General features: G+C 34.1%; 1 long non-coding RNA gene across 1 annotated transcript in view; it reads left to right on the top strand.

Moving 5' to 3' along the window:
- Window positions 1–226: 226 nt before the first annotated feature.
- LOC137850625 (uncharacterized) overlaps window positions 227–10,463 on the top strand; it is a 35,822-nt gene continuing 25,585 nt past the window's right edge. The window contains exons 1-3 of the long non-coding RNA XR_011092688.1: window positions 227–318; window positions 4,048–4,121; window positions 5,589–5,899. This is a non-coding gene — a long non-coding RNA (uncharacterized lncRNA). The remainder of the gene's footprint in view (window positions 319–4,047; window positions 4,122–5,588; window positions 5,900–10,463) is intronic.

Genomic DNA, 10,463 nt, shown 5'->3' with positions numbered 1-10,463 from the left:
AGATCAAGAAGCTAGAATAAGGTTTTTCCTAAACTTGTGGTTATTGAGTATTGACATTTTATTTCAAAACTGAAGAACTGGATTTTTATTTTTTATAACTGTTTCTTAACTACTACAGATAACTCTCTTAATGGGTATTCTTTGTCAGTTGTTATGCATTTTCCAGCAAGTGATAACAATTACCTACTTTCTACTTCATACTTACCTGTACTTACTCCTTTTTTCAGTCACTGAATCACCTGTAAAGACAACTGACTTTGAGAATATATGCAGACCTTGTGGATGTCACCTGAAGCTTTTTCCACTGATCCCAATAAGGTATTGAATAGCTGCATCCATCCATCCATTAATTATCATTATCAGTTCCCAAAAATGTCCTGCCAAAATATACCATCTTTTTGTCAGGATGCACTTTTAAATGAAGTTGTCATTTTCAGTCAGTTTGATGTTAAAAGGTTTTGCATCTTTTCCAGCACAAATAGAAATTCATTCAGGGGACTTGACCTGAATCCAGCTAAGAATCTTCATTTAAGATTACTAATTGCTTTATGACTCAAACTTGGTATGAAAACACTGCAAAAGCAGGCTTTTTTTTTTTTTTTTTATAAAAAAAAAAAAAAAAAACAAAAAAACTTTTTCTCTGGCATTTATACACTGTGAGAAATAAACAGCTGGGGTAAGCAGCAGGCTTTTCAATATGTTTTATTTATTTATACACAGAACTTTAAGCATATGTCATATTGATGGCATTTACATCATAATATATGTTGTTCCCTATAGCTGTGCGAATTCATCAAAAATTGTCTGAATATGTACTGAATGTTAAAGCTGGAACAGCTTACCAAACTTTTTTTCCATCTGGTTCTTATCCCGCAGGCTCAGCTTTTCTGCATAAAGCCACCAGTGAAGGAAATATATGCTTTAAAATGTAATAGTCTGCCTCAGAAAGAAAGTTTCCTTTTCTTAGTCCCAATGAAAGAAGAAATAGACATGATAATTTAGTTTGTTCCAACCATGAAAACAAAGCAGAATAGCAGAAAAGCCTCAACAGAACTAAATAAAAGGATTACATCTAGATTAGATTAAATGCATCAGAAAATGTGCTTTTGTACAATGTATTATGTAAACAAATATATCTTTTCAGTTTAATAGTTCCATTATAGATATTTTGTGTGTGTGTATGTATATACAAATGTATATATATATACATAAATATGTGTACAAATATATATATATATATATACATGCATGTCTTCAACAGACTTATTAATGCATAGGTTCCATTCTTTAGTTTTATGTTCTCTGGCTTGTCAAGACTTAGCCCTGTACTGTGTGGTTTCTAAGATCTGGGGCTACCAAAGCCATTAACTGTGTGGCAATAGTCTGAAAATTCATATCAGGAAATGTTATACAGAGCTTCTATTGGTATGTAGGACTGTGGTCACCCCATGAGTGATTCAGTCATGGGTCCCAGGGCTGTTAGCACCATTAGCGAGGCTACAAACTGATGGATAGCTTTATCTACCCATTGCAATTAGGATGAGCAAGTCTGTTTTATCTAATCTTTAATACTGTTCCAGAGACATGGAGAGCCACAAAAGTTTTGTGTTTGATTTTGATAGGTCTTGGTAAAGCCTGGTTCGTGCCTATCCAGACACAATCAGTTTCAGTAAAATTGCTCAAGCTCAGACAAGTGGCTGTCCATTCATATTCAAGCCACAGTATACCTAAGTTCTGTGCTGTATTCTTTATTGCTGTGGAAGATGAACAGAGCTCTACTTTGTGTGTTGTTATTCTGGACATTGAGTGAAAATGTATGCTTCATTTAGTGGGATCTCTCAAAAGATAGAAAAAAGAGCTCCTTCTGCATTAAACTACTAAAATGTTTTATTTTAAGCACAAGACACACTTGGAATATCCTTTACATACCAGCATAATTACTATGTGCCACTCGCTCTCTTGTGCAAGAACCATAATCCATAGCAGTACACTCAACACTGCAAAATGTAGGCAGACAATATTCAGAAAAAGGAGCCGGTGAGTAGTACCGTAACCATGGCAGCAATTGTCTGGCACTTCATGCAGGTGGTACAGAATGAGAAGACACATACCTTTTCACTCAGGGGGATACACTGTCCAAAGACCCAAAGACCAATGACTCACCTCCTTTTTTTTTTTTTTTTTCCCCATAGAAGGGATAGATACCTTTTGTTAAGAAAAATATGACAAGTCTGAAATATGACAGGTGAAATGGAAACCTAGATAAGATAGAATCTTCCTTTTATTCACAATAGATAAAGTCTATTTACTTCCTGGCAATGTAAAGACTCAAGACTGAAGATAGCACATGCACTTTTTATCCTGAATAGCCTGGAACCACGAATTTTCTTAAGAATGTGTTAAGAATATGTTATAAGAATATGTTATCTTCTCTTTATAAGCCAGCTTTGTGATATGCCTGCCACGTAGTTTGTAAAATAATCAGTGCTCAATAAAAAGTTTTTCTTACATGCTGACTTTCAGAAAACAGACAAGTCATGTCATATTTCTTTAGTTCCAGAAACACCTTGATTTCTGAATTTGTGACACAGCTTTTTGGCCCCTTGTAGTGATTCCAAGAGCATCTACTTTCTACATTAGTCACTCATTGACTCATGGATCAAAAGTAATCAAACAAGAAAGAAAACTACAGAAAAATGATTAAAAAAACAAAAACAAACAAACAAACAAACAAACAAACAAAAAACATTAAAAGTAGTTCCTATTACATGTTGGCGTGTGAAGTTTTCTTCCTTGGGCAACAGTATCCAAAGTTATGTATTTGGCTTGCTAAATATTTCAGAACTCAGTGGGAAAGCTAAAAACAAAATGACATTTTATTTTATTTTATTTCTGCAAACAACTACAACAACAACAAAAAAGCACAATCAAAGACCACACACCTAAAAACCTGATCTCTGGTTAAAAATCACCTAGTAAACTAGAGAACAAAAAGCTATCAGCTATAGAAAAGATACTGAGTCCTTGAACTTACTCACAGTCCTATAATGATGTCGCTGTGAGTTGAATTCTTCCATTGATACAAAAGATTCTACATAAATTCAGACATAATGAGAAGTGGGCAAAATGTTGGCATGTAAATTTTACTGTTCATAAATGCAAGAAAGTGTCCAGTGGAGAGAAAAAAATGGTATTCACATATTGAATTTTAAATATATCAAAAGAATGATCAGTGTGCCTCTCTAGGTTGCTCAGCAAAAGCATTTTCTTACTGTGCACAGTTAGAAATGAACCACAGGACTAATGAAGAATAGATAAAACCTAAAAAAAAATAAGAATAAATCAATAAATAAGCCTGAATATAATTTATATAATGTAGATCATAGAAACAACAACATATTCTCACCTGGAATTTTCACTGTACTCTGCTATTTGCCCTAAAATACATATTTTCAGCAAATAGAAATAATTTTTATGCATGAATTATGCATTAATTCTAATGCATTAACTATGCATTAGAAGCACAATTTTTAATATACAGTAGTCCTAATAAGGACTACTGTATATTAAAAAAAAAAAAAAAAAAAAAAAAAGATGACTATGACTTATTTGACTTGAAACAGGACAAGGAAGAAACAGGAAAGAATTAAACACTTCCAAGAATATAAGTGGAATCCTGCTGTCCTAGAATAGTAATAATAAAGCCATTCAATTAAATTAATATACTTAACTCTCCAAACTGGTTATAAAAACCTCTACATTTGTGCCACATCATAATTATTTTCTGCCAAAAGATTTCATTAGAAGAAAAATAATATATTATTATACCAGTATTAGTATACCACTGAGGCTTGTGATATGGCTTTATAAAAATTTCCATAGCTGAAACATACAGACAAAAAAATAAAAAAATAATATAAATAAAAATAAAATGCCTGAATTCCAGTGGTTCAGGATGTATCCTGTCTTCTGATTATCAAAGAAACTTCATCTAAGCAGAAGTTCAAATACAGCTGTCTATTCTGAATTTTCTTGCTCCTTTCTCAGAAATAGGTCTTCTGGATGCAAAAGATACAGAGCAATGAAAGACAATACTTATTCCAAATGACAATTGCTACTATGTAAGTATGCATTTATTTATTTATTTATGTTATTAGAATCAGTTAAAATATGTCCATTCAAACTTCATTTTTTGTTTTAATAATACATTTTTGGTGGCATTCAGAAGCTACTTAATATTTGCTAAATCTTGCTTAGTTGTCCATTTATACAGAACAAGAATCAAAGCAGAACAGAAATCTATTGACTTTATTTTTCAGCCTGTAATTTCTATTTACTTTTATTAAAAATGTTTACAACCGTTTACTATGGAATTATCTGACTTTTAACATATTGCTTTATACTTTGTATCTGGGAATGCCACTGCCCTGTAACTACATGCTCAACAGAGCAAGAAGTGGGGGACAGAAACAGCTACTCATTTCTTCCTCTAAAAGAATACATTCTTACAGCCACTTAACTGAGAAGGAAGATGACAGGGCAAGGTAAAAAAACATACTGAAAAACCTTTGCCATTTCCCATTGCACACTACTCAATAACACCGATATAGGATAAACACCATAAGTGTTATTACTAAAGATAAGTAAGAAACTTCTCAAGCACTTTCTGTCTTAAGGGCATCTGGGATACTCTATATATCACTGTTTTTTTACTGGTCCTTAAATAACATAATTCCTTCTTGTGTCTACATATGGTAGTAGACTACTGAAATATATTTGATTATGCTAAGCTGTCTGTAGGATTCCTACTGGAATGATTTAGCAGTAGCCAGAAAGCAAATAAGCCTCATCAGTGGCATGAAAATGAACTGTAGTCATACCTTGATTTGGTCTGTGGAATTTTAATGAGGGATTCCATACAAATCCCAGAGGCACATGACTGCTTTAATTGTTTAACTTTAATTATTATTTGTGATATAAAACAGATGTTTTTCTTGGTAACCTCATCTACCTGAATATCACTCTGAAACATGTGTTAAATGACCACCTTGCAATTAGGTCAAGTTCTTAAGAAGACAGCCAGATGGTTGTTTAATCTAAATGAATAACATTTAGAGATTATTTTTGAAGCATGTTCAGTAACACTTATATTTTACATATTCTGTTATTTCAAAGCCTGGCTGATAGATTTGTTGGCATTGATGGACTTTTAGTGCAAAAGGAGAGAGTTAATGCTAGTTTTTCTACAGTAGTTCCTGGTTTAATACTAAAATATTGCCTTTCACTTTGACCCTTACAATGGTGGTGGCAGAGAAAAGCCCTAAGAAAAATTAGCATATCGATACATTATTTTAGAAAAGTAATGAAAAAGGTACATATCCATGAGCATTTGAAAGTAATAAATACTCCTTTTTCAATAGCACAGAAACTTATAGATCATGTTAGAGTTGTAGAGCTATCAGTCCTACAGGCTGAAAAAGTCATGACTCAGACTATTCACAGGAGTATGGTGTTGACCTCAGAATTATGATGTTTAAAGTTGTTTTTAAATATTTGTCAAGCTTTTTTTTTTTAATTTCTTTTTACAGACTTGCATTTTTTTTGACCTTCAATATGAATTTCATCTTTAAAGTCCCATACTGATACAAGTTTTCAGAACTGTTTTGATTCAAACTCACTTTGCTCTTATCTAACCTGTGACCTGCTGCTTTCAGTCTTTTTCATGGTGACTCATGACAGGAGGAGGTGCTGGAGTTTCCTGAATGTATTCCTTTGTCGAGGCAGAATTTAAGAACTTCGTTACTGTGTCTGACATTTCCAAACATACAGCTGAGAAATGCACAGCAACTCCAGACAACCTGCAGCTTCTTTGGAAATCACAAATACGAATGTGATGGAGGTAATTATCAATTATACAAGCTGTATGCACTTTCAGTGTGGTCACTGTTTACTAAACAAAGCACTAGAGTTGCCATTCATGAGTAGGATCTACAGGAACACGTGTCTAAGTGAATCTACATTTACAGAACAAATAGACAATAGCATAGGTACTTCTATCTGCTGAGGTATTACCACATGTGTTTTAGCCTTCTTCCTGCTTCCACTGTAAAGACTGATGGAAACCAATAAAAGAAACACTGAATTTAATCTAATAATATATTTTTCTCTTTTCAATAAAAGTAGACAAATGAAGCCATTAAACTGTGTTTCTTGAAACCAGTTCCCCTCTGTTTCTGATCTACTAATAACAGTTTTGTCCTGCTATACAAGCAGAAGCTTGAACCTGTGGAGCAGAAATTGTCTCATTGTTAATTGAAGCGATGGTTTAATATGATTTAGAGCAGTGAAATAATGCTTGTCTACAGCTTGATTGCTGGTACTGACATCACCACTTTTATTACTTTCACTGCTTTGGAAACCCATTGACATTCAGTTCAGAAATAACTCTGTTTGCTCAGCCAAACTAACTTCAATGATCTCCCTGTGAGCTGACAGCTGGCTTGTAACAGATGATGATGAGTAATCAGTTGATCATAGCTGAAAACAGAACCATGCACCTGGAACCCTCTTAAACTTGTATTTCTATCACATTTAGAATAGCTATGGAGGCCTCAAGAATTGATATAATATAGTAATATCTCTGTTCAATATTAGCCTTTGCAAAACTAGTTATTTCCCACCAACTTTGCATAGCTGAGTTTACCTTTGCGTATTTGGAGAACTCTATTCATGAAAACTGAAGTGTTTATAATAAATCCAATATTAATCATTTTTTTCTTCAGATTATTATTATTATTATTTAATCAGACTGAAGTAAAATAATTATCTTTAATAATTATAACACCATAATAATTATGGTATTAATATGGTTTATAACTAATTAGTTCTTTATGGTACATTATTAATATGGTATTAGCTATTAGGATCTTATAAATAATCTCCTTTGGTAAATAAGCAATAGGCATGCATCTCTTGAAGCTGAAGAAGTCTTTCTAGAATCCTAACCTTTCTGGGATTCTTAACAGTTGTATTCTTTATATGTATTTGTTAGAAAGTAAAAAGTTTTATGGGAAGATTTTGTCTGATTGGACACACACATGTCTGCTAGTGAGAGAACAAATCATTTATAGAATCATAAAATCACAGAATGGTTTGGGTTGGAAGTGACCTTAAAGACCACCTACTACCACCCCACCTGCCACAGGCAGGTATATCTTCCATTAGACCACGTTGCCAAAAGCCCCATCCAACCTGGTCTGGAATACTTCCAGGGATGGGGCATCCACAACTTCTCTGGGAAACCTATTCCAGTGCCTCACCAACCTCATAGCACAGAATCTCTTACTTATAAGTAATCTAAACCTTCTCTCTTTTAGTTTAAAACTGTTACCCCTTGTCTTGTCACTACACTTACTGATACAGTCTCCCTGTCTTTCCAGTACCCCTTTAGGTACTTGAAGACTGCTATTGTGTCCCCCCAGAGCCTTCTTTTCTTAGGCTAAATGCCCCAAACTATCTCAGCCTCTCTTCTTTGGAGAGGTGCTCCAGCCCTTTAATCATCTTTGTGGCCCTCCTCTGGACCCAGCCAAACACATCTATGTCTCTCTTGTGCTTGACAGCCCGAGTCAATGCAGTGAGGTGAGTCTTCACGAGAGGAGTAGAGGGGGAGAATCACCTTCCTCAACCACATTTCTTTTGATTAAGCCTAGAGTATGGTTGGCTTTCTTTTCTGGGCTGCAAATATTTTTGAATTGTCATATTTTAAACAGTCAGATAAGACATCTCATCTAGGTGTTTCAATGTATTTGAATAATAATAATAATAATATTAAAAAAAAAAAAAAAAGCAATCTGTGAGATCCTCTACATTGAATTGTCAGTTTTTCCCAGTGGTGTTATACTCCTTTTTGAAGGGTGGATTGGGTGACACTGAGGGGGGATTTTATCAATGTGCAAAAATGCCTGGTAGAAGGGAGAAAATAATGAAGAGACAGACTCTTCTCAGTTGTTCCAGTGACAGGACAAGAGGCACCAGGTGGCACAAACTGAATACAGGAAATAACAATTAAATATTTTATTTTATTTTATTTTATTTTATTTTATTTTATTTTATTTTATTTTATTTTATTTTATTTTATTTTATTTTATTTTATTTTATTTTATTTTATTTTATTTTTTCTGTGATAGTCATCAAACATTGTAAAAGGTTGCCCAGAGAGGCTGTGGAATCACCATCCCTGGAGATGTTTAAAACCTGACTGGAATAAGCCCTGAACAGCCTGCTGAATTAGACAGTCTCTAGAAGTCCCTGTCAGCCTCATTACTGACTCTGTGTCTCCCAGTGAAGCACCTCTGAAATAGAGGAAACTTCAGTTTTCCTGGGGAGCACGTGGGTCTCTTGAGGAGAGGAACTTGTAGGGACTGCAGGATGTAGAGAGCAGAAGATGGTGAGATGGTGAAAGGATCCAGAGGGCCACACCTCAAGCAGAACTTGTGAGAGAGAAGAAGGGAGGGAGCAGCTAGTATTGAGGCCTCAAGGACAATGGAGAGCAAACATCCTAGAGTGCATACACTGGTATTTTGGATTTCGTCTAGTTGTTATAAATGGACTTTGATACTTCATTATAACAACCTCTTCACAGTGATGATGTTTTAAACTTGTTCACTTTTATATTTATATAATCATACATCTAAATTCTGACTGTTGATGTGCCAGTTGCATTATGAGGTCTAATCAACTTCTCAGACAAATGAGTATCATCATCCATGCATCTTAAACACAAAACCACTTTCTTTCTGTTCATGGCCATTTCATCTATTGGTGCTTTATCTATTATCATTGTGTGTCATATCCAAGAGTTTTATCAGAAAGATCCCATGGGATTTTATGAAATATCTTTTCCATCACACCAATAAGAAAAAGTGTATTTGTGAATTTATTTTGACTTTTTCAGTCACATTGAAATATCAGGGTAAGTTTTAAATACAAACAAAGCAGCTGAAAAAAAATGTTTCAATCAACCTCTATAATCAAGGCTATGTTTTTTGCTTGTTCAGTGTAATGTCCTCACAGTGATAGCAGATAACATACACAACTGTTTTCATTTGAGTATTCCTATTTTCATCTTTGTTTTGAGAGTAAATGAAAATTTAGCAGCATACTATTTAGAATATGTTACCAGCATACACACTAGTATGTTGAAGAATAACATCTACTTTATAGTGAAGAAGCTTTTTTTTTCTCTCAAATTAATCTCAGTACTTTTTCAGTGAGAAAATCCCAACTGTGTGAAAACTTTGTGTAATTAGCAGAAAGGATTGCACTTAAAAGCTGAACAGAGGAAACAAAGACTACTGTCACTATTTTTTTCTTCAATGGATCCATTGAAATACATCAATATAAGGCAGGATTAACAGAATAAATAAATAAATAAACAAATAAATAAGTAAAAGCCTTGTTTTCCAAAGATATGTTTGGGCAAGAATGTTACACTTGATGGTGTATCTCACAAATAGTAATGTTATGAGAAAGTACCATTCTGTTGTGGGCAGTAGCACAGAAAGGTCTGTTTGGCAGCTGCCAGAAATTTATTCCAAACTATAACATCTTCTAAAAGAAAAAATCTCTACTTGTGTTTGTCACTCCTCAGTGAGTGGTATAGGATTTCAGAATTAAAAATGCATACACACAAACAAACAAACAAACACAACATTAAAAAAGCTAAAGCATTAAGATACTGCCTTGGAGTATATAGTCACTACTGCCTTGGAGTATATAGTCACTACATTCCTTCAACAGCACAGAATATGGTAGAATGCTATGTATTTTAGCCTGAAAATCAATTGCCTCCCACTTTTGTTTTTGTTTTTGTTGGTTTTGTTTGTTTGGTTGGTTGCTTTCCCACAGAGAATCACAGATGTTTCTCAATATTTTTAAGGAAACTTGGAAAAGAGCGTAGCCATAAAAGTTAAAGTGTAAGGATCTGTGGTTTCTAAATATTATGATTCAAATCACAGTCTTCAGAAGAAGAGTTGAAGTATCATGAGGTCATTTCATCTAACCTCTTTATTCAGCTCCTCCATTTTCTTAAATGAGTTTCAAGGAAAACTGGTGAGAGGTGCAAAGAAGACAAAAAGAAATAAAGAAAGGAGTTGCCCATACTGAAAAATCACTAATATCTCATCAAGAAGATGGGGTGGAACTGAAATAAGAATGGAGAGATCCTTTTCCAAGAAAGAGGACATCTCTTGAGAGCTCTTGCTTTCCTCGTCAAGAGAAAAGAGAAGACACAAGGAAGGATTTAACTGAATGTTAGCTACCAAAAGGCAGCAGAAAATAGAAATAAAAGGATGCCAAGACATCAAGAAGGACCTTCAAGAGACCAAGAATAACAAGTTGTAAGCTAACAGAAAGGGTCTCTATGCTGTTATGCAAGGTAGCCACTTTCCATATATTATCCTGTA

The sequence above is a fragment of the Anas acuta genome, chromosome 2 (genome assembly GCF_963932015.1).
Source record: "Anas acuta chromosome 2, bAnaAcu1.1, whole genome shotgun sequence".
Lineage (NCBI taxonomy): Eukaryota > Metazoa > Chordata > Aves > Anseriformes > Anatidae > Anas > Anas acuta.
This window is presented reverse-complemented; position numbering and strand designations above follow the sequence as displayed.